The 24,994-nt window shown below is 40.6% G+C and overlaps 1 protein-coding gene and 1 long non-coding RNA gene across 2 annotated transcripts in view; both read right to left on the bottom strand.

The window, feature by feature from the left end:
* CTNND2 (catenin delta 2) overlaps nucleotides 1–24,994 on the bottom strand; it is a 1,052,534-nt gene that overhangs the window by 1,015,326 nt on the left and 12,214 nt on the right. The gene's annotated exons all lie outside the window — the stretch shown is intronic.
* Nucleotides 11,533–17,688, bottom strand: LOC145518803 (uncharacterized). The gene is made up of 2 exons (XR_014063306.1): nucleotides 17,636–17,688; nucleotides 11,533–12,625 (listed from the first exon to the last, which is right to left on the bottom strand). It is a non-coding gene; the product is annotated as an uncharacterized LOC145518803 (long non-coding RNA).

Below are 24,994 nucleotides of genomic sequence, written 5' to 3'. Positions count from 1 at the left end.
CAGAAATGACAGCGACAGTATCCTTACGGCGGTCACTGGATTTACCCTCCATCACTGCTCTGACATCATGACTGCATTTCCTGTTAGTTATCCTCCTCTGCTCCAGCCACAACTGGCTTCCTTGTTATTCCCTGAGGACACCGGGCTTTCTCACACCTGGGGAACCTCATCCTCTGCTTCCTTGCTCTGTGGCCGGCTATCCAGAAGGCTATTCGCCCCACCTTCTTGAAACTACAGCTCAAATGACACTTCTCAATCTAGCCTACCCTGACTACCCTATTTAAAATTTCAAACAATGCTCCCTATTTTCTCCTGGTGGCTCAGACAATAAAAAATCCGCCTGCAATGCAGGAGATGAGGGTTCGATCCCTGGGTCGGGAATATCCCTTGGAGAAGGGAAGGGCTACCCACTCAAGTGTTCTTGCCTGGAGAATTCCATGGCCAGAGGAGCCTGGTGGGCTATACAGTCTGTGGGGTGGCAAAGAGTCAGACATGACCTAGCAACTAACACACACATCTTTTAATACCCAATCCCTCTACCCTTGCTCTACGTTATTTTTTTCATAGCATTTATCACCTTCTCCTCTAATTGGGTGAAATGAAATGAAATGACAAATAAAAATCGAGACTTCCTCCAACTGCTAATTTAACAAAATGTCCATATTTGTATCATATAAACATGGAAAAATTGTTATGAAACATTTCTCAAAGACTGTTCTGTTTTAGCCAATATAAACTAGTAAATATGAAGGTATTTGCAACAGTCATTCATGACTGCTACAGCATTATAAGGACTATTGGTCAAATCTTGAGGATGTTCCCTTTCAAATCATTGAATCTGTTCAAGTATTCATTAACATCCCCTTTTCCTGCTTTGAAGGCACTATGGTTTTGCAATAAACTCATATTCCTCCAATTAAAAAAGTTTATGCCAAACGTGCATCTGTGTAGAATAGTGAAAACTTCAGGAAACAAAAACTTGATGCTTTCCTTAGCACTAATACTAAAATAAAAGTTTTAGTGAGTTACCTTATAATCCTAAAAAGTAGACATTTTGAAGAGTTACTAAAAAAAACAATTCATACTACTGCTACTTCCTGTTCTTTCTCATTTCCACTCTTCCACCTAAAAGGAGTCTTCATTTTTATCATAATTATTGGAACCTTGTTTCTTGATTGCCCTTCAGTCTATTTCCTTTGACGTATGGCTAACTCTCCCACTTATAGCCTCCTGACATCTCTCAAATGTCTTTGCATTTATGGCCAATCCATTTGTGGATACATATAAGGTGACACAAACAAGTCTGATATTGAATTGAGCATCAAAACTGAATATGAATGAAGTAGAGGGAATATCATTTGAAGACACAAGATAAAAATAAAACATCTTCGGTATCCCGTTCAAAAGAAGAATTGGGGCTAAAATAAAATGTGAAGGCTAGTTAGACTTCAAGGCTCAGTGACTCTGCTCAGACCTGATCTGGAGGCTTTGTGTAGTCTAGGACTTCCCACTTTAGCAACACAATCTGATGGTATCTATTTCCTCATTTTTTATTTAACCCTTAAACTGACTTTTCAAATGCTCGTGTGTTTAAACAATGTCTCCCTAATGAAACTGAAAGCTTCTCTCAAAGAGAGTAAATTATATACTGATGTCCATATACATCTTTCCCGGCACCCAGCACACTGTTGTGCAAATAAACACTCAATAATAAAGCTGTGGATTGTCGGGCACTTGCTGTTTCTTAACATAAATGGCACATTCTGAAAAATATTCTCTTTCACAATCTGAGAGCTGCAGATCTCAAAGGATTTTACTCAATGGGAATAAATCAAATTATGAAGCCAGCTATATCACAACCGGATCCCACGCATAATAGCTTCTCCAGCTTCCAAACCAATTATTTCTCATTGATAAAAGCATTACATGGAAGGACACTACCATGGACACAACATTATTAATAAATTCCAGCAGTAAATTCAATTATTAGGACAATAGGTGCTTATGTATGTGTTACATGGGCAAAGCTGGTGGGGAGGGGAGCTTTCTTTTTAGTGTTGATTTTTAGGAAAATAATAAAGTCTGAGCACTGGAAGCTCAACTTAACAATTGCTCGGTAAATATCAAAGTGCTACAAGTATGTAAGCATAAAATTGTAACCACTATACTTTGCTTCTTCCATCAAAGCATCACTTCTGTCCAAAAATAAATTTAAGAATATTTTAATCACATTTTTGAAGCCAACATATTATACAGAATATAAGTAATTAGGGATAGTCTGATTTACAGTTGTCTGAGACAAAGAAATGGATTTACGATTCCAAATTCTAGAATTCTCTCCAACATTCTCTCTAAAAGAGGAATGATGATTATTTGAGATCAGAAGAGGTACACCCTGGGCTAACATCCACTAATCTTAGGTCTAATCTGTGGTCCACACAGAACAGGACTCTGATTTCTTTCAATAGTTTGGGTCTTTATTGGTTCATCATAACTGTATCACAAATACTGGCTATTTTTTTTTTTTTACTGCACCGCTCAGGTCAAGATTTCCACCTCTTCATTATTCCTTGTCTTGTTTTGTCTTTATTAATCACAGGAAGACATTCCTCCCAAACGAAGGGTATGGCTCCAAGAACTAACCCAAGGATGCTACCACCAAGGGCCTTGAATGACACTCAGTTCAAGGAAAGAAAGGTTTCATTCACAGAAGCCAAGAGTCATTTAATTTTAAAGTCAGAGAAACGATGCTGCTCTTCTTAGAAATGTCAATTATAGTTATACAGCAGAAATCATCATTGTGCTACCAGCAAATGTGGAAGCCACACCAAACAGAGGCAAAACACTGCATTTCTTTACACATCCTTGAATATGAAAAACAAATACAATAATCTTACAATGAAGAAAAGCTGGAGGTCTATCTAAAAGTGTCATTTTCTTCCCTGGAATGACAGCTCAGCTTACTGCACTCGGCCCTGGAGTGGCTGCCTGGCAGACGTGGGACTGGCACTCAGGGCGCTTCCTAGATCTACCAGGGAGCCTTCTAGTCTTCAGTAGAGTTTCTCAACCACAGGACTCTAACCTTATGGGTCAGAAAACTCTTTGCTGGGGTGGGTGGAGGGGGGGGTTGCTGCTGTCCTGTGCCTTGAAGGATGCCAACAGCATTCCACGACTCTATAAACTAGATGACAATAGCTCCACTCCTCTTCCCCTAGTCGTGACAAGGAAAGCGTCTCATCCCCAGATGAGAATCACTAACCTGAGAGTCCCAGTTGCTGTTGTTAATCTGTAAAATGGGCTAATAGGAGAAGAAGAAAAGCATATTTACAAAGGTTTCTTTCAGGATGAATATTCTCAAGTTGCCTTTTTTTTTTTTTTTTGGTAGCCCATCTGTGATTGAGAGAGATCTTAAGAGGCCTGAGATGGGAAGAATTTTCTTGTTGGAAAAAGGAGGGAAATTTACCAATAACTCTGGAGAGAAAAGGAAAGGAGAGAAAGGGGGAAGAGAGGTGGTATCATCATCAACTTCTTTAGCCCTTGATAATGTGAATAAACTCCTGATATAATTGAGATAGGGCTTCCCCGGGAGCTCAGTAGTAAAGAATCCGTCCGCAATGCAGGAGATGTGCTTTCTATCCCTGGTTGGGAAGATCTCCCGGAGGAGGGCATGGCAACCCACTCCAGTATTCTTGCCTGGAGAATCCCAATGACAGAGAAGCCTAGTAGGCAAAAGTCCATAGGGTCGCAAAGAGTTGGACACGACTGAAGTGATTGAAAACACACACATGTAAGTGAGATAAGTGGCTTATTAATAGAGATAAGAATGGAGTCAGATTTTTACTTTCAGACTGAATCACTATGGCAGAGAAAATGATGCTCCTAAGAGATGTCTCTACCCTTCTCCTCCCTGGACCCCCAAGAATATTTTATGTTACATGAAGAATGGAGGTAAGGATGCAAAGAGAACTGAGCTTGCTAATTAGCTAACATTCAAATAGGGAGATAATCCTGGATTATCCCAATGAACCCAGGAAAGTCCCAAAACTGAGGAAAGGAAGCAGAAGAAGTTGAAAGGATATGATGTAAGCAGGACTCTAGTTTCTTCTGCTGGCTTTGAAGATGGAGGAAAAGGCCACAAGCCAAAGAATACAGGCAGCCTCTAGAAGCCAGAAGAGGCAAGAAACAGATTCTCCCCTAGAGCCTTTCAGAAAGGAACACAGTCCTCTGTGTTTACCTTGAATTTAGCCAAGTGAGACCCACATAGGATTTCTAACCTAAAGAACCAAAAGGGGATAGATTTGTATAGTTTTAAGCCACTCAAGGTATTGTGTTTGTTACAGTAGCAATAGCAAAATACAGTAGTTACATATGGATGTGAGAGCTGGATCATAAAGAAGGCTGAGTGCCAAAGAATTGATGTTTTAGAATTGTGGTACTGGAGAAGACTCTTGAGATTCCCTTGGACAGCAAGGAGATCAAAACAGTCAATCCTAAAGGAAATCAACCCTGAATATCTATTGGAAGGACTGATGCTGAAGCTGAAGCTCCAATACTTTAGCCATCTGATGCAAAGAGTTGACTCACTGGGAAAGACCCTGATGCCAGGAAAGATTGAAGGCAAAAGGAGAAGGGGGTGGCAGAGGATGAGATGGTTAGCCACTGACTCAATGACCACAAATTTGAGCAAATTCCAGGAAATAGTGGAGGTCAGAAGAGCCTGGCATGCTGTAGTCCTTTGGGTCACAAAGAATCAGACACAACTTAGCAACTGAACAACAACAGTCAGCTCTACCTGATGGTTCAAGTAAAGAATACAGCCTTTGGCCACAGGGAAGCCTGAACAAATGAACTATCAGGAATTTACAGAAACTGGACAGTGCAAAACGCCCACATCTCAACAGCATTATCAATGGGAATGTGGGCCACTATTCATCAGGTATGAAAATCAGGAGCCTTGGCTGACATCTGTGATACAGGAAATAAAATAAGAAATCCATCTCATAGACCCACCGGGAGATTTTAAGGGGATTCTGTATGTAAACTGTATAGCCCAGTGCCAAACAAATGCTTACAATGGATATTCTACCTCATTTCCCCTACAGACACATAGAAAAGCTTTTGCCTCAATGGAATAATCTTTCCTGTGTTGGCCTGATGACAAGCTATACCTCTGCTCATGCAAAATGCACAGGCAGTGAGAGAAATCACATGCGATTAGGTCTCTCTCTGAATCCTCAGGAAGATCAATAACTGCCTGCTCTTCTGTGTGGTCCAGATCAAAACACGATTCCAGTCATCATGAACTCAGTCCAAGTCACTGTCTCCCTGACACCTTATCGGGAGCAGGAGATAAGCAGTAACCATTTTTCTGGATCCCTGCAAGCACATCTATCACTGTGACAAATGCTTGATATGGTATTCTATTTCCTCTACGGAGCCTCATTTTAATATCACAAGTCTGCATGGAAGGCCCCATGATTCTGATTCAAGCTTGCGTCTTAATGCCTTCTAGACTATCAAGGCATAATAACCTTGCCTAGAACACCCAGCTGGTCGACTGATCAAAATATATAGTGAAGCCAAGGACAGTTTCAATGAATTACAATACTCCAGAGAAGCATGAACCTGCTGGAGGCTGCACTGCTAATTTTATATCATGTCCATTCTGGCCAAGAAAAGTTGCTCAGACTTTGTACTGATTTCACAAAGAAATATTCAGTAATTATTTGAGGCAAGAAATAATTGTTGTTTTTTATTTTATTTGGGGGAAGATATTAGAAAAGCACAGAAAACATTATAGATAAAGAGGAACGTCTCAGATTACTGTCAGCAGCCAATCAGAACTTTAATGAGTTAAGATTTTCTTTCTGTGAACTCCATGGAGATGGCAGTTCTGTCTCATCACTAGGATACTGTGTCACACTGGCAGAAAACTTAGAGGTTACTATTTGGGAGACCAACAATCATCATTTTTAGAATTATTGTGGATTAGACCTGAGAGTAACTTGAAAGATCACTTTTGCCTTTGTGACAGAATGGGACATTCTTCACTTTTAACAATAAAATCTACCCTCTGTAAGGCCAGTGCAGGTCTCAAAAATAATCAGACCGCTGAATAGCTCAGCAAATCAGTGACAAAGCTATGCTCCTAGGCCATGAACTTTCCATAGGTCAGGGCAATCGACATGTCTATTAAAATGCCAACTTACACTATAATTAAAGAAAATAATCAAAGAATTGGAAAAATATATTCAAGACAGAAGTAGAATCTACACAGTGTTGGACACCTAAAATTTTTCCTTGTTTCATGACCTAATCCAGCTCAGATTCTCCTCTGAGCCACCCTGGGCTTGGGCCCATTCACAGGGCCTCAGTATCACCTTGGATCATGCAAGAAAACCCAAGGATGCAGAAGCAGGGGCAGCAAGTACAGAGTCCCAGTGTGGGACTGCACATGACCTCTGACAAGTCACTTTCCCATTCCTAGCCTCATCTTTCTCATCTATATTATAGAGCTGCCTCTGTGCTCACAGGGTTCCTGGGTGGTCTCACTGGGTTTTTATATTGAGAAACTTTGACACCTTCATACTGATGAGCAACGATTAGGATGAACTTCACTATAGTGAGTTCCCACCATAAAACACAAAGTGGGTCCTATGAGTTGTGTTGAGATTTGCCGAACTGTTCTGTGCACCATCACAGAGAACTGGGCTCAACAGCGAGAAGGGATGCAAGTAGGAGCCCTCCACTATAAACAAGGCTAGAGGCCAAGTGTAGACACAGCCACAGTGAGATGTGAAGTGTGTGGACAGGTGTCCCGGCCTCACTTACAACCACTCTCCCTGCAGTGTGGCTTCATGACCACGTTGACCACAACTAAGATCTGAGGCTTGACCACGTGTCAGGAGAGCCTCCGTGTGTTCCTCTGTGATCTGACTTTGGTGTGAATGCTTACCTCGAGGCAGACTCCTATTGGAAACATCAACATTAGGACAAAGTACCAGCTCAAATGAGGGATGAAACCTACATAAACTAAATGAATCAAATGAACGCCTTTAATGTAAAACAACTGGATGGTCAGAATCAAGAAGACCATGCAATTCATCTGTTCTTTAGAAGTAGCCAATTCAATAACAACTATAAAAATGAGCAAAAAATAAGGAAGAGACATTTCTCCACTAATGGCCAATATGCAAATGAGAAGATCCTCCACATCCCTGGTCACCAGGGAAGAGCAAATGAAAACCACCATGAGATACAATCTCATACCCCTTAAGGTGGCTATTTTTTAATTTTTTTAGCTGCACTGAGTGTTAGCTGCCGCATGCAGAATCTTTGTTGTGGTTTGTGGGATCTAGTTCCCAGATCAAGGATGGAAATCAGGCCCCCAGCATTGGGATCACAGAGTCTTAACCACTGGACCACCAGGGAAGTCCCCATAATCATTTTTTTTTTTTTAATGGAGAATAAGTGTTGGAAATGATGTGGGAAAATGGTAATTCTCATGTAATGCTGGGGGGAATGTAAACTGGTATAACTACCATGGAAAACATTGAGGAGTACCCCAACAAATTGGAGAAGGAAATGACAACCCACTCCAGTATTCTTGCCTGGAAAATTCCATGGACAGAGGAACCTGGTGGGCTACAGTCCATGGGGTCACAAAGAGTCAGCCACGACTAAGCACAGCAGCAGCACCCCAAAAAGTAACAGAACTTTCGTATGATCCAGCAATCCCACACCTAGGATACACCTGCAAAGAACTGATAGCAGGAACTCGAAGAGACACACCCATGTCATAGCAGCATTATTGACAATAATCAAAAAAATGCAAACAACCCAACAGTCCATCAACAGAAGAAATGTATAAACAAAATGTGGTCTATACTTACAAAGGAATATTCAGCTATAAGCATCACGCAACATGAAGTAAGTCAGGCACAAAAGAAAAATTGTGATTCCACTTGTAGGTTGTACCTAGAACAGCCAAATTTGCAGACTCTTTGTACCCCCACGGACTATAGCCTGCCAGCCTCCTCTGTCCATAGGATTTCCCAGGCAAGAATATTGGAGTGGGTTGTCACTTCCTTCTCCAGGGGATCTTCCCGACCCAGGGATCGAACCTGAGTCTCCTGTGTCTCCTGCATTGGCAGGCAGATTCTTTACGGCTAAGTCACCAGGAAAGCCCAAATTTGTAGAGACAGAAAGTAGAACAATGGTTGCTAGTGTCTGGGGGGATATTATTTCACAGTGTCACACCCAGTCTCCTTATAAGTTTGAGAATAAAAACTATTTGGCCATAAACTTGAGAGATATTTGCTTGACACTGACAAATCTAATTTAATTTCAATACACTGTGGGCTACCTTTGTGTGCATGTAACATGTGATATTAATATGTTTTAATCTATTTTATTGAAGTATAGTTATGTCAATGATTGCATATTTATAACATTCATAAATTTATACATATAATCTTCCCTGATGACTCAAGTGGTAAAAAATCTGCCTGCAGTGCAGGAGACACAGGAGATGTGTGTTTGATTCCTGGGTCAGGAAGATTCTCTTGAGGAGGAAACAGCAACTCACTCTAATATTCTTGTCTGAGAAATCCCATGGACAGAGGAGCCTAGCATGCTACAGTCCATAGTGTTGCAAAATGTGAGCATGCACACACACATATAGTCATTCAACAAGGTGACTTGGGTCACGAATGCATTTCATAGAAAGGAATTCCATTTCTAAAAGTCTACAAGTTTAACACTTACTCTAGAGCTAAAATCAATATAATCATATTTCTTCAACAAACTGCGTTTGTGTATACACACATATACATATGAAAATGCATATAAATATTTAAACAAAACAGAAAGATAACTCTGCATGGAAAATGAAGCTGAGAGACATAGTCTAAGAGCTTAACTTGCATAAAAAGTTATCCTAAAAACAGCACTATTCATGAACATTTAATAATGTTATGAATTGAGATAAGTATTCATAGCTAGTATTGTTTTGCTTTGCACTTTAGCCACTTTAATTGGCACTGACTTATAACCATTTCCTAGAGTTTATTACAGTGCCTCAAAGGTTAACTCTGCTTCTTATGTCTTCTCTTGTCTTATTGTGATGTCTGAGGTCAAAGAAGTGGTGAAAGCAGATATTCTGTTGTTCTTATGATTAAAATGGTACTATAAACTTATGATTTCAGTAGTTTTTAGTTTAAGTTCATGAATGAACTAATTCCTAGTTCATTAAGAACTGCTAATTATGACCAACTCAATGGACATGAGTTTGGGTAAACTCCAGGAGTTGGTGATGTACAGGGAGACCTGGCGTGCTGCAGTCCATGGGGTCGCAAAGAGTCGGACACGACTGAGCAACTGAACTGAACTGAATTATGACCTAGTATTAAAATTCATTATTTTTAAAAAACATTGATTGAAATGACCATTGGTTTCTTTCCTTCATCTGTTAATGCAGTGATTGTTGCCTGGCCCCTTCCGTGGGTCCTCAGATCCACCCCTCCACCTTCCTGGCTCTGTCCTGCCCCCTGCCCCTGCAGGCAATTTTCTGTGCATCTATAACATCAGGCTTCCACCAGGGTTTAGACAGGAGGCCCAAGCAGGAGGCTGGATGGGAGGAAGGAGAAGGCAGAATATCACTCTCCCTGCCTCTAGCCTCCCAGGGCCTCTCTGACAGCTGCTGCATCTCCTCCTTGGCTCTAAGTCCTGCTGGATGGGCTTTTCCCTCTGGGAAGTCCAAGCCTTGGGCTCTGGCATTGCACCCCGCTATCTCTCAAGGCCACAGTTTCTCAATCTAAACAGTACTGACATTTTGGGGCCAATTAATTCTTTGTTGTGGGAGCTGTCCTGTGCACTGTAGAGTGTTTAGCAGCATCCCTGGCCTCCATGTACTTCAGAGTAGCAGCAACCACACCCAGTCATGACAAAGGTTATTAGCTGCTCCTTGTGGGGAGAGGAAGCCACATAGTTCCTGAGTGGGAAACACTGTTCTAGCTAATGGGAGTCAGGCTCCCTGAGGTTGGTTTCTGAGTTTTCTCTGCCTCCTTATTACACTTGTCGGTTTTTCTCTCAAATAATGTAACCAGTCTCCTATATTAAATTCTCTCTGTTGTAAATACTGAAGTGGTCTGTGACTAATGAAACAAACTTTTATTACTAAATCATACCCAGATTCTTAGGAATGAATATAGTATGTATATTCATAATGACTTTTACCTGCCTTCCTTCATTTTATTCCATTGCTATTTTTTTCTAATTTCTTGAGATGAACACTTAGCTCATTAATTAGCAATTATTCTTCTTTTCTGATATATGCAATGAATGCTGAAAGTTGGTCTCCACGTGCTACACTAAGTACATTCCTTGAGAGTTACTATTTGCTGTTTTAATTGGCATTCATTACACTTTCTGAAATTCATCATGATGTCTTGAAGTTAACTTTTAAAAATAACTTTGAGGACTTCCCTGGTGGTCTGGTGGTTAAGAATCCACCTCCCAATGCAGGGACACAGTTTCCATCCCTAGTCAAGGAAGATCCCCCATCCCATGGGGCACCTAAGCCCATGCACCACAAATGCTGAAACGTGCACACTCTAGGGCCCTTGGGCTGCAAATACTGAGCCCACATGCTGCAGTTATTAAGGCCCACACACCCTAGAGCCCATGCTCTGCAACAAGAGAAGCCACCACAGCAAGAAGCCAGCACACCACGACGAAAAGCAGCCCCCACTTGTGGCAAATGGAGAAAGTCCAGGAGTAGTAACGAAGACCCAGTACAGGCAAAAATTTTAAAAAGTAAAATAAATAAATAAAAACTTATTAAATCTCTGAATTATCACTATAAATCCAGCATGTAAGTCATATTTAATTTGCAAATGAAGTATTTTTCAAAAGATAAGGTAATAATTCTTAAACTGTATTACCAATACTTCAGTCTGTTTGCAGATAATCTCAAATATTTAAGATATTTATTGTTGAGAAGCTTTTATTTCCTTATTACTGCTCAATCTGCAGCTGGAAAATAAGAGGTCTGAAAAAAATATTCTCACTTTTAATAATATCATCATCATTATCCTTATCAATATCATTATCATCATATTCTGTTTGCAAATATCACTGACTTTAGGACAAAGACTTAAGAGAATCAAATGTGAAGGACTAACGCCTTATTTTACTTGGGAAGAAGTGCTACAGTACAAAGGGAAAAAAAAATACAACTTCAAGTTAAAAACATGCAATTCTATAAGACTATATATAAACCCACCTGATATGTGAAAGCATGTAAGCACCAAGAGCAGCATGCAAAATTTTGAGACTTTCTGTTATGACAGAATCAAATAAATGAATCTTGCATATAAGCAAAGAAATGCAGAAGACAATTATCTTCTATTCAAGCTCTCTGCTCTTGAAAGTGTTTTCTACAATAGCTTAACAATGTTACACACACACACAGAGGCATACACAAAGGAACAGAAATTGTGGAGGCAATCAGAGATCTACTCAAAAATGCGATTTTGTTTTTCCTGAATTGTTTTTCATTTCATGAAAAACTACATAAATCTGTATTAACACACATGCTATAACAGAGCTATATTAAAAGACAACTCTATTATAGATATTGCACATTTTCCTGACTCTTCCCTGAAGAATTTCTTCTCAGTTCTTTTTGTGCTCTCTCCTCACCACGAAGTCTTGTAAAAGTCTGCTCACTTGACGCCATGATGAGCTCCCCAGCGAACAGGTCAGGGCAGGCTTGAGAGGAACACAAGAAATAAACAGCACCTGTTCTGCTCTTTACTTCCATCTTTAGGGTGGATCAAAGCTTGGAAAAAAACAGCGGAAGAAATTGATGGACAGTGTTCTATCACCCAACCACTCAAACTGAGCACAATGACATGAGAAAACCCTACAGCTTGTAGTGCTGCCAAAGTGACTAGAAGCGATTTCAAGAACCCGGAGCTGAAGTTTGCAGCTTAAGATTCATGGACCATGAAATTCGGTGTGTGACTCTTTGGGCGGATCATTACTGCGGAACTGTCTTGCCAGTTTCCCTCCTGTGAGCAGCGGCTCAGCCTGGACGCTACCCTCACCAGATTTCCTCAGATCCCCACGGAGAACACGGGGCTCCGGAGAGCAGGAAGCACCACATGGCCAAGGCAGCATCACCTCTGCAAGGTGCAGGAGAGAGGAGGCCGCCTCTGGGGAGCTCCGCGATAGTGCAGACTGGCCTGGAGGTCTCAAATTAATAACATATTTCAGTCCTGTGTCCACTATTACACTGGAGGCTTTTTCCAGTACTCTTCGAGGCCTCCTCCTCGCTCTTTGATGGCCTCGGCCAGCTCCAGCCGCCCCGCACGCTGAGAACTGCCTGCGGAGCAGCCTGTGGTTTCCATGGAGACGGTGCCTGCACAGAGCGGGAGGGCCAGGCAGATGCCAAGTGGAGGAGTGGAACCTGACCACCACATCACCGCCTCCGAGCTCCTCCAGGACAGTCGCGTCGGCGACAGGGACAGGAAGGCAGGGGAAATGACAGAGCAGACAACAAACTGAGATGATAAAGAGACATTTCAGATTGGCAAGCGTCTCTCGACAGGATGCACTGTTTCTACAAAATAAAATGGAAAAATCAGGTCCTCAAGTTTATTTAAAAACCGATATAGATGCACACATATGCACCTGTGGGTATATATAGGAAAAGTTTGATCTGCCTTTTCCCAACATCCAGCAAACAGCATTTCTAGAACAGTTCATTTTCATGGAAATAATTGAAAAACAGCAAGAGAGTTTTGGAGTGTGCTACCATTTTATTTGAGTACGTTATCATAATATTTATTCCCCATCATGATTCACCCCCTAGTCTGTGCCATTAATGAGACTTTGATATTCATCATCTCCTACTTTTCTGAAATCCTTGGTTTCTATTTTATGTACAGGAATTCGGAAGCAAGATTTGTTTCACTAATAAAAACTGTAGGCTCACAAAGACTAACTCCTAAAGTTAAAGTATACGTTTAACTCTCATTCAAGGATTCCACCAAGAGTTCTTTTTCTATGGTGTGTTGAGGGATCCTCACCAGTATCCTGGTTCTCCTCAGCCTCTGGGTATATGGTAGGACTGGGCTTCCCTGTCCCTTTAAATTTAAGCATAGCCACATAATTTGCTCTGCCCAATGGAACAGGATTGAGTGATATATGACATAATGTTCCATTTCCCTTTCCCTTCCTCAAAGATCATGGAAGAACAGGTGAAGATGTGGGAGCCACTGGCCTGAGTCCCAGAGTAACAAGGATTATCCAAGTCTCCATTCCCACTTTTCACCATCCCATGCTGTGGATGAACCAACTTTTACTCTTCTAAGCTGCTGACATCTGGAGATTCTTTGTTAAAGCAGCATAATCAAGCTTATCCTAAAGGATACACAACCTCCTCACTCAATCATAAATATTTTTAAATACTTATGTTCATTTGTATGAAGTGCCCAGAGAATTATGACAGATTCTTTCCTAGATAACTGAAATACACCCTAACCCTAGTACATGAATGCTTCATAGTGAACAGAAAACAAAAATTCTGTAGCAGTTTACTTTGGGCTGAGGTTAAGACTAAAAGGCTTTTATTAGCACAAGAAAGTAACATGTAAGATAATGATGATGAACAATTAGTAAACCAACAAGGCCTTCTACCATAAGTAAGGTGTGACAGTCTATGATGGTGCTGGTTTAGTTGCTAAGTCGTGTCAGACTCTTACGATCCCATGGACTGTAGCCCACTGTGCTGCTCTGTATATAGGATTTCTCAGGCAAGAATACTGGAATGGGTTGCCATTTCCTCTCCAAGGGGGATCTACCTGAACCAGGAATCGAACTTTCGAACTTCCATCTCCTGCATGGCAGGTGGATTCTTTACAACTGAGCTGCCAAGGATTCCCTTGTGACAGTGTACAACATATAATAAAGGCTCAACAACTTTTATTATTATTAATGTTAAAGTCAGAAAACTGTAGGTCCTTATTGTGTCCAAAATATTCTATGTGGGTAGGTCCAGATGAATTTCAAGAAACCAACAATTTTTTTTTTCTTTTTTTAGTATAAATGTGTCCTGTGCAATATTAAGATGTATTTACACTGAACAACAAAAGAAAAACCTACTATTTATGTGCAATTCAAATTTAATTAGGTGTTTTTTCATTTGCTAAGTGTAGCAATGCTAACCATAGACATATCCTGGGAATTTCATAGGTTGTGTTAAGAGGGGTACTAGTGAGGCATGAAATGATATCAATGCTCTTTGTGTCTACAAAAGGCACGCACTAAACAAAATATATTAAGTGAGAAATTTTAAAGATTTTGAGTTTTCCGTATCTTATGATTGTCAGCCATCTCTAAACAAAAAAAAAAAGCTTTCTTTTGTATTGTTTTGTTTGTAATTTTGAGAAATTATTTCCCCATCATCTTAATCATAAATCCAAGAAATGATTTATTATTTAATAATTAAGAAAGTAATTTCAATAACAGTGCTAAAGTATCAGGACACAGTCCAATCATTTATTAAAATCAAGTGAAAATTTCTTTCCTTTATTGAGATCTTTAAAAACTTTGAGCAGTATCTTAAAAATAGTGTTAAAAATCAGAATTAAAAGGTAAATAACCTTTAAACTTTTAGGATAGTTTTAGGTTTCTAGAAAAATTGCAAAGATAGTGCAGAGAATTCCCAGGTACCCCACACCAAATTTTCCTTATTCCAAACATCATATACATTAGTATGAAACACTTGTTATAATTAACTGAAGAACTAGTACTGATACATTATTTTTAACTAAAGTCTAAACTTTCTCAAATTTAATTTTCCCCTAATATCCTTTTACTATTTCAGCATCCAGGATAATAAGCTACATTTAGCCCAAATTTCTCAGAGTTCCCTGGTGGCTCAGATGGTAAAGTGTCTACCCGCAGTGCGGGAGACCTGAGTTCGATCCCCAGGTCGGGAAGATCCCCTGGAGAAGGAAATGGCAACCCACTCCAGTACTCTTGCCTAGAAAATTCCATGGATGGAGGAGCCTGGTGGGCTACAGTCCATGGGGTCGCAAAGAGTGGGACATGACTGAGAGACTTCACTTTCACTTTCACTCAGAGTTCCTCTTAGTCTGACAGTTTCTCAGATGACCTTGAATGGTCTGAATCAGGTATTTTGTAAAATGATCCTCATTTGAGATTTGGCAGGTATTTTTGCCATGGTTAGACTGGGGCTAAAGGTTTCTGGGAAGAAGCCACAAAAATCAACTGCTGTTTTCAACATATATCAAGGGTACAAACTAGACTTTTTTAATTGATAACTTTTATGAGCTGCTCACTCAGATTCTTGGGAGTTAAATTATATGTTAATGCCTGAGCATTACCAACATATGCAGCCTGAGCACTCGGACAAGAGCTTCAACTCAGGAGCTTCAGTTATATAAATGAATGGTATTCTAATAAGGATTTGAACATGATACAGAATGATCATGACATCTGAAAGTGCAAAAACAAGAAGGCATTGAAACTCAGAAAAGTCTCATGCAAATATTAGAAGGGGACTTTTATGTGCCCATTAAACACATCCTATGTAGCTTAAAGACCAAAGGCACAACCTTACATAATAGCGAGGCTGAAAAACCAGGAGAGACAGAATCACTGACGAGGATAAACAGAGTAGTTGTCTTTATGCAAAGAGTGGCAGCAGAGAGGTCAGTCTCCAGGGCCAAACATGCCAGCTGACAGTCCTTTAAGATCCTCAGGGACTTAGGCTAATTCTTTCTAGCCTGGCCCACCTTAAGCCAATCAATGGTTCCCCCCATGACCTAAGAGCTGGCACATCTCCCTTAGTACTTTAAAACACAAGAGAATTGGAACCGCTTGTCATTAATTCACCCAATGGTGAATTTAAAGGGGAAAACAGTATATTATTTTGCAATTACTAATTAGCTCTTCAATGAATAAGATTAATGATAAGGTTTAAACTGCCATTTTCATAGGTCAGATACAGTTTTTTGTTTTTAGTTGCTAAGTTGTGTCAGACTCATTTGTGACCCCATGGACTACAGCCCATGAGGCTCCTCTGTCCATGGGATTTCCCAGGCAAAAATAGTGGAGTGGGTTGCCATTTCCTTTTCCATGGCATCTTCCTGACTCAGGGATCGAACCCATGTCTCCTGCTCTGCAAGCGGGTTCTTTACCGTTAGAGCCACCCAAATACAGCTGCATGTCAACAAATTCATGTGGTCCTACCTTATACTCTCAACAATATAGCTATGGAGGCCTAGATCTGTATTTTCCAAATTCCCCAAAGGAATCTTAAATAAATACCTTTTCAAGTTATGTACCACCATAGGTAAACAATCTGCTGAAAAACCCATTTCCCTCTTTGTGTAAGACTCAACACCAAATGTGGAAATTCTTAGACAGCATGTTCAATGTCAACAGGACTGTTAGCAGTGTGAGAAGGGGCCAGACAGCCTTCCACCAAGCTCATGAGGTGAGTGGCATCTGAGCATGCACACAGATGACACATTTTCAATTACAAAACCCCGAAATGTTCTCCAAGACTAAACTGTCAGTGATTTTAAGACATGATTTACAGATTCAAAAGCTACAGATTCAGAAATATGTAGCCAATACAAGGCTGCAAGAGAGAAACAATATAACCCAAATAATTGCTTGAGTGGGTAGCAACAATTTAAACATCAAAAGGAACTGCCTTAAAACACTCCTGTTATGTAAGAGGAACTTCCTCTACCTGAGTACACTTGTTCTATAGCTTCAAGCATTTTCTCTGTGCAGGTGTTACATTTCAGAGTCATAATTTGACTAATGGCATAGTTAATTTAAGGGTTTCCCAGGTGGCTCAGTGGTAAAGAATATGCATGCCAGGCAGGAGACTCGAGTTTGATCCCTGGATCCAACAGATCCCTGGAGAAGGAAATGGCAACCACTCCAGTATTATTGCCTGGAAAATCCCATGGACAGAGGAGCCTGGCACACTATAGTCCATGGCGGTCTCAAAAGAAATCGGACAAGACTTAGTGACTAAACAGCAATAACAACAGCTAACTTAAATAAAGAGGAGATTTTGAGATAGCAGAGTTCAAACATGAGCCAGGAAAGTTTATAGAAGCAAGTGCTTCTTTGTTAATAGTAACTCTGAGATAACCTACTGTATGAAATGAAATAAAAATAAATATGAAATTACTAAAATACCACTCCTAGGGTAACATAAAATAGTTTGTGATATTTTATTATGCAGCATTTTTAAAAAATGCACATACTTAACATTAATATTTTTATTTATAAAATAAATCAAATTTTCCAACATATATATACAAGGTCTTTTGCCAAGATTGACATGCAAACAATTTTAGAGCAATTTAGACCCACTCCAGTACTCTTGCCTGGGAAATCCCATGACAGAAGAGTCTGGCAGGCTACAGTCCATAAGGCTGCAAAACAGGTAGACACAACTTAACCACTAAACAATAACAACAACAATAAAAATGCTTTATTTTTCTTTTGGTTGACAATATTCTAAATCATAGGTGGTATCTTCAATTTAATTACAATGTAAAATGTAATATAAGTTTACCTTAAGAAAATAAATCTTGTTGTTGCTGTTGTTCAGTTGGCTAACTCCTATCTGACTCTTTGTGATCTCATGGACTGAACTCCTGTCTGACTCTTTATGATCTCATGGACTATAACCCGCCAGTCCCCTCTGCTCTACACTATTTCCCAGAGTTTGCTCTAAAACAAACCTACATCTGATAATTTTATATGGTATTTATTCCCAACTTTGCCATTATGTGATACATTTGATCATGTCTTAATCAAAGAATATCCTGGAAGCTCTCATCTAAATCAGCATTTCCCTGTTTTGAGATGATGGCTTTTGTTCCACGAAAACATAAACTCTATTTTTTGTTCTAAAAGTAAGTTTAATATCCTCCACTTACTATGAGATAAGTTAGTGTTAGTCAGTCAGTCATGTCCAGCTCTTTTGTGACCCCATGGACTGTAGCCCACCAGGCTCCTCTGTCCATGTATTCTCCAGGCAAGAATACTGGAGTGAGTTGCCATTTCCTTCTCCAGGGGATCTTCCTGACCCCCTGACAGATTGAACCCGGGTTTCCTGTATTTCAGGTGGATTCTTTACCATCTGAGCTACCAGGGAAGACCAGTTCAGTTCAGTTCAGTCGCTCAGTCATGTCCAACTCTTTGCGGCCCCATGAATCGCAGCACGCCAGGCCTCCCTGTCCATCACCAACTCCTGGAGTCTACCCAAACCCATGTCCATCAAGTCAGCGACGCCATCCAGCCATCTCATCCTCCGACGTCCCCTTCTTCTCCTGCCCCCAATCCTTCCCAGCAATAGGGTCTTTTCAAATGAGTCAACTCTTCACATGAGGTGGCCAAAGTATTGGAGTTTCAGCTTCAACATCAGTCCTTCCAATGAACACCCAGGACTGATCTCCTTTAGGATGGACTGGTGGATCTCTTTGCAGTCCAAGGGACTCTCAAGAGTCTTCTCCAACACCACAGTTCAAAAGCATCAATTCTTCCACGCTCAGCTTTCTTCACTGTCCAAATCTCATATCCATACATGACTACTGGAAAAACCATAGCCTTGACTAGACGGACCTTTGTTGGCAGAGTAATGTCTCTGCTTTTCAATATGCTATCTAGGTTGGTCATAACCTTCCCTCCAAGGAGTAAGCATCTTTTAATTTCATGGCTGCAATCAGCACTGATTTTGGAGCCCCAAAAAATAAAGTCTGACACTGTTTGCACTGTCTCCCCATCTATTTCCCATGAGGTGATGGGACCAGATGCCATGATCTTAGTTTTCTGAATGTTGAGCTTTAAGTCAACTTTTTCACTCTCCTCTTTCATTTTCTTCAAGAGGCTCTTTAGTTCTTCTTCGCTTTCTGCCATAAGGGTGGTGTCATCTGCATATCTGAGGTTCTTGATATTTCTCCCGGCAATCTTGATTCCAGACTGTGTTTCTTCCAGCCCAGCGTTTCTCATGATGTACTCTGCATATAAGTTAAATAAGCAGAGTGACAATATACAGCCTTGACGTACTCCTTTCCTATTTGGAACCAGTCTGTTGTTCCATGTCCAGTTCTAACTGTTGCTTCCTGACCTGCATACAGGTTTCTCAAGAGACAGGTCAGATGGTCTGGTATTCCCATCTCTTTCAGAATTGTCCACAGTTTATTGTGATCCACACAGTCAAAGGCTTTGGCATAGTCAATAAAGACCATCTGCCTTTAAAAAACAACCTTGAAAATGCCAGGAAATCACATGACAGCAGACTTGTCAGGCAAATGCATTACATTAGATCTGCACATGGAAATGTAGACACTCTTATTAACTAATCATCATATTGACCTCTGATCTCCATTCAGAAATAGATTAGCTATCTTCTATCTTATCATCCTCTTTCAACATATATCTGTGATGTAATGATTATTATATATTAAAATTTTATCATACATAAGACATCTCCTTAGAAGTCAGGCATGAATTAATGCTTGAAAGTTCCTATTTGTACCACATCAGACCAGCCTTCATGGGGCTTGCATTCTAATGGGATTAGACATAAAAATAAACTTGCATGCCAATAAATAAATCATATGATTTCTGGTTCTCATACATGTTGTGAAGAAGATCAAACAGGGTAATTGTTAGGAGAGAAATTGAGGGGGGGAGCAAAATGATCAGGAGAGGCAGAAAGATGGCCAAAGTGACTACAGCCTAAGAAACAAAGGGGAGAAGGAGGGAGGTGAGATAAGACAGGAAGGCATTGGATGGTTTTCTGTTTGTCACTGCCAGAGTTATAAGCAAATATAACTTATAACTTATAAGCAAACTTATAAGCAAATATTAACTTATAACTCACTCATATAAATATGAGTGAATTTAAGGGAACTCTCAGCCTGTGGTGGGGATTACAAGCTGCCCAGAGGCAGAAGAAAGGCAGGGTGGCTATCTAGAGGCTTGCTGCCAAAATTCTAGTGGTCTTAGATTATCGTGATAAGAAGTAAGAGGTTCAACCAAGATAAGAAGCATCCGTGCAGTTTTGAAATATATATATAAGAAGAATTTTGGTATACAGAAATGTGTCTCTAAGTAGTCTATCCAGCATATTATTCAACATGTCACATTCTATATATTTTCTAAATCAAAGTAAAACATTTAAAGGTTACAGAAGAATAATTTTAAATACCTTAAAGAATGACTCACATTATCAACCAGTAATTTTTATTTATTGAGGGCCTAACTCAATACCAAACACCCCAAATCTGCCTTCCTCAATACTGAAGCCTTGCTGCTTTTGCCCTGTGGCTTCTATTATGGATGGGATGTTTGTGCCCTCCCAAAATGCATACATTGACACCCTAAACCCTAATGTGATGCTATTAAGAGATGGGGCCTTTGGAAATTAACTAGGGTCAGATGAGGTCAGGAGGATGGGGTCCTTGTGAGGGAATTAGTGGCCTTATATGAAGTGAAGAAAGAGACCTGCTTCCACCAAGGGAAGACCATATGAAGACACAGAATGAAGGCAGCTGTCTGCAAGTCAGAAACAGAGTCCTCACCAGGAACTGAGTCAGCTGCACCTGGACTGTGAACTTCTCAGGCTCCAGAACTACACTAAATACACGTCTGTTGTTTTAGAAATCAGACACCTTGTCTGTGGTATTTTGTAGCAGCAGCCTGAGCAGACTAAGACAGTCTCATACAATGCTTTCATTTAGTGAAGACCTTTCAGGGTCAGACCGCACTATCAAAACAGACATGCCACTGCACATGTGTTCCCTGCCTTCTGCAACTGAGGGGACATATGTGATCTCACTTTTGAATGGGGTAAAAGTCATGCCACTTAGCAAGGTACTCAATTATCTACTCAGGGCTATGAAGAAGTCTACAGACCAGTGTTCTACCATCTTCTCCTGGTGATCTGCAAACAGCTTCACAAGTTCCTCCGGCATCATGACATTCTCTATAACATCACACATCTGCACATCCCAACACCTGAAATCTCACTCTACACCTGCATTTTTAGCTTTATATGTATGCACAGCTTAGCTTCTTCATACTACGATGGCAAACTTTTCCACGTGCAGTTATCATTCCACAGTATTGAGCACCACATGGATACACTGGGATGACCCGCCTGCCTAGACTGTTCTTTTCATTCACTGAAATGAATGTGAAAACAGCCCTTATCCTTTGCCAAATACCCAAAGTGAAGTTACTCAGTCGTGTCTGACTCTTTGCAACCCCATGGGCTGTAGCACGCCAGGCTCCTGTGTCTATTGGATTTTCCAGGCAAGAACACTGGAGTGGGTTGCCATTTCCTTCTCCAGGGGATCTTCCCGACCCAAGGATCGAACCCAGGTCTCCTGCATTGTAGGCAGACGCTTTACCGTCTGAGCCACCAGCAAAGTTCAGTAATACCCAAAGATAACTATCTCAAAAAGGACATATGTACCCCAGTGTTTACTGCAGCACTTTTTACAAAAGTTACAACATTGAAAAGCAACATAAATGTACATCAACAGATGAATGAGCAAAGAAGATGTGGTATGTGTGTGTGTGTGTGTGTGTATATATATATATATACATATATATACACATATATATACATATATATAATGGAATATCACTCAGCCATGAAAAGGAACAAAATTGGGTCATTGGCAGTGATGTGGATGGACCTAGAGGATGTCATACAGAGTGAAGTAAGTCAGAAAGGGAAAATAAAATATTGTATACTAACACATATATGGCATCTAGAAAAATGCCACAGATGAATATATATGTGGGGCAGGAATAGAGAGGCAGATGTAGAGAATGGACATGTGGACACAGGGTGAGAAGGGGAGGGTGGGATAAATTGGGAATGTAGCACTCACATGTATATACCACCATGTGTAAAACAGACAGCTAGTAGGAGGCTGCTGTATAGAACAAGGAACTCAGCTCCGTACTCTGTGATGACATAGAGGGTGCGATGGGAAGGGGTGGGAGGGAGGCTCAAGGGAAATGGAATATACATATGCTTATAGCAGATTCAGTTTGTTGTACAGCAGAAACCAACACAACACTGTAAAGCAATTATACTCCAATAATAAAATAAAATTTTTAAAAAGATACATTAGCAGTAAACATGCAGGTAACAATCATCTACATATTAGGTCCAACAAATAAGAAACAGAATTCTCCCTGACAGTCCGCAAAACAACTTATTCTAAAAAGTAAGAAGAAAAGACAAGAGGCACAAAACACAGCTAGGTAAACATAACATTAAGACAGTGACAGAAACTGTGAAACTAGCTCTGAGTTTAAGAGCATCTTCCCTGTGTCAGAGCTAAAAAACTCATCCAGCCACCAAACCCTCAACCTGCCACATCTCAAATAACAAACGATGAACAACTGCAGGTAACAGCATGTATATTTAATCGCAGATTAAAAAAAAAAAAAATCACCTGAAGAGCTTCCGAGCCTAAGTGAAAATGACACAATCTACTATTAATTCAAAAATCTGTTACATCGCTCCCAAAATTCTTATCCTCCCTTTCAAAAGATGAAATATAGAAAAGCAACTGTAATGACTAACATGCCATAAAACTTATAGGAATAACTCTGCGTCTATTTCCTCCCACATCCTGTTCAACTCAAGACAGAACTTTATCAGGCTGTCCTCCAGTTCTCCCCTTGTAGGTCTGTGTCACCTCCCATTCTGTAGGTATGACTACTATTATAAAACACATTATTTGTCAGGCTACCAGGAAGCCACATAAACTCTTACTGTGACACTGTGTAAATACAAAGTATTTATGCTTAGCACTGAAAGATCTTGAGTCCTAGTAGAAATTAGTGCATTCTGGCAGGGCTTCCCAGGTGGCTCAGTGGTTAAAAAAAAAAAAAAAAAAATCCACCTGCCAAGCAGGAGTGTGGGTTCAGTCCTTGGGTTGGGAAGATCCCCTGGAGGAGGAAATGGCAGCCCACTCCAGTATTCTTGCCCGAAGAATTCCACGGACAGAGGAGCCTGGAGGGCTATAGCAAAGGGTCAGACAAGACTGAGCGACTGAACAACAACGACAAGTAGAACTGGCACGTGGCAGGAAGGAAGGGGAAGATTTCAGAGGCGTGATGGGAACCCAGCAGCACTGCTATCTGAGTTTTAAATCCAGGTTTGAAAAGGACAGAAGTAGCTACTCTGCAACTAGAGAAAACGCCTGAACTACGGGAATGCAGGCGTGCTCAGTCACTTCAGTCAAGTATGACTCTTTGCAACCCTATGGACTGTTAGCTCACCAGGCTCCTCTGCCCATGGGATTCTCCAGGCAAGAACACTGCAGTGGGTTGCTATGCCCTCCTCCAGGGGATCTTCCCAACCCAGGGATCGAACCCGTGTCTCCTGCATCTTCTGCATTGGAGGCGGATTCTTTACCACTGAGCCACTGGGAAAGACCAAGCTACTAGAGAGGGGGCACATCACTTGACTCTTGAAGTAGCACGTTGCCTGCCACTATTTATAACTTGTTACTCCTTCAAAACTCATATTCAGTCCAGTTTGTTGACTGAATGGCTTAATCAGTGAGCAACTGACCAGCCTGTTAAAAAAAAGCTATGTTGCCAAAGGTAGTTTAAGCTGCCTGCTCTTTCTTACTTAAAATGCCCACACTACTTTGCAGATGTTAGCAAATTCCTACCCCATGTATCAGAGCTCTCCAGGACATACTGTCTTGTATGTCCACAGTCTGCATGTGTACAAGAAGATGAGATGTCACCAAGTGTCAATTTCCCCCAGTCACTCTTGGTCCATCCTCTCACACTCTACTTCTTTCTAGGGTTCATGTGTATAAGCAAAAAGCACCTCATAATTTGTCTCAACTGCTGAAACAGGATATAAATAATCACTATACAATTTATCAGGGTATCCCAGATGGTGCTAGTGGTAAAGAACCTGCCTGCCAATGCAAGAGACATAAGAGACACAGGTTCAATTCCTGGGTCAGGAAGATCCTCTACAGAAGGAAATGGCAACCCACTCCAGTATTCTTGCCAGGAGAATCCCATGGACAAGAGAAGCCTGGTAGGCTACAGCCCATGGGATCATAAAAAGTCAGACATGACTGAAGTGACTTAGCACACACGTACAACTAATCACACAGCCTTCTCGCAGCTGCAGAAAGACTTTAGATTCATGAGGGGGGAAAAAAAAGGATCATACCTGAGACTGCTAAAAGCAGCAAGCCAAACCATAATTAGCATCTCCTCTTGTGTACCTAAAACTTTGCTACTCAGTAAGAAACGTTCTCAATGACGCATAATAACTCCCCTTCCTTCAAAAGTCATATAAGAATAGGGAAGAAATTAAAGATTTTTTTATTTTGCTATAACTTACACATGATTTCTTCCTATTGGCAGGCTACAGTTACAGTGATAAGAATTCTGTGAAATTTTGTTCCAAGTATTTAAGGAAATGTGCTCAAAAAATGGAAGCCAGCTATGGTTCACACTTCTAAAACTGTTCTGATAAAGCCTTCCAGGCGCCAGACTCGGCAGCCCACCAGGAGAGAAAATAATATTCTGGGGACATTTCTACAGACTTCAATCTCTGAGGAACAATAGGGCTTCATTCTGCTTCCCTTTTAAGCAGCAAGTATCTGTGCAAAAAAGAAAAAAAAATAGAGGGAAAATATTTTTTTGAGCCAATTTGGTATAACGTATAATTTCTGAAGTGCTATAAAGAAAGAACAGGAATTACTTCCACTGATGAATAAAGGAGAACTCTTCCTTTAGGCGATACCCAATGGCATGAAATGTGTCTTTACAACCATCAGAGAATTGGGCATTTTATAACTAGTAATGGAGGTCAGAGACTTAGTCTGAAAATACAAGAAAATCTTTTGATTTCAATTCACGAAAA

This window comes from Giraffa tippelskirchi, chromosome 8, assembly GCF_054371585.1.
Source record: "Giraffa tippelskirchi isolate mGirTip1 chromosome 8, T2T-mGirTip1v1.2.pri, whole genome shotgun sequence".
Classification (NCBI taxonomy): domain Eukaryota; kingdom Metazoa; phylum Chordata; class Mammalia; order Artiodactyla; family Giraffidae; genus Giraffa; species Giraffa tippelskirchi.
Note: the sequence above shows the minus strand (reverse complement) of the source record. Positions and strands in the feature narration are given on the sequence as shown.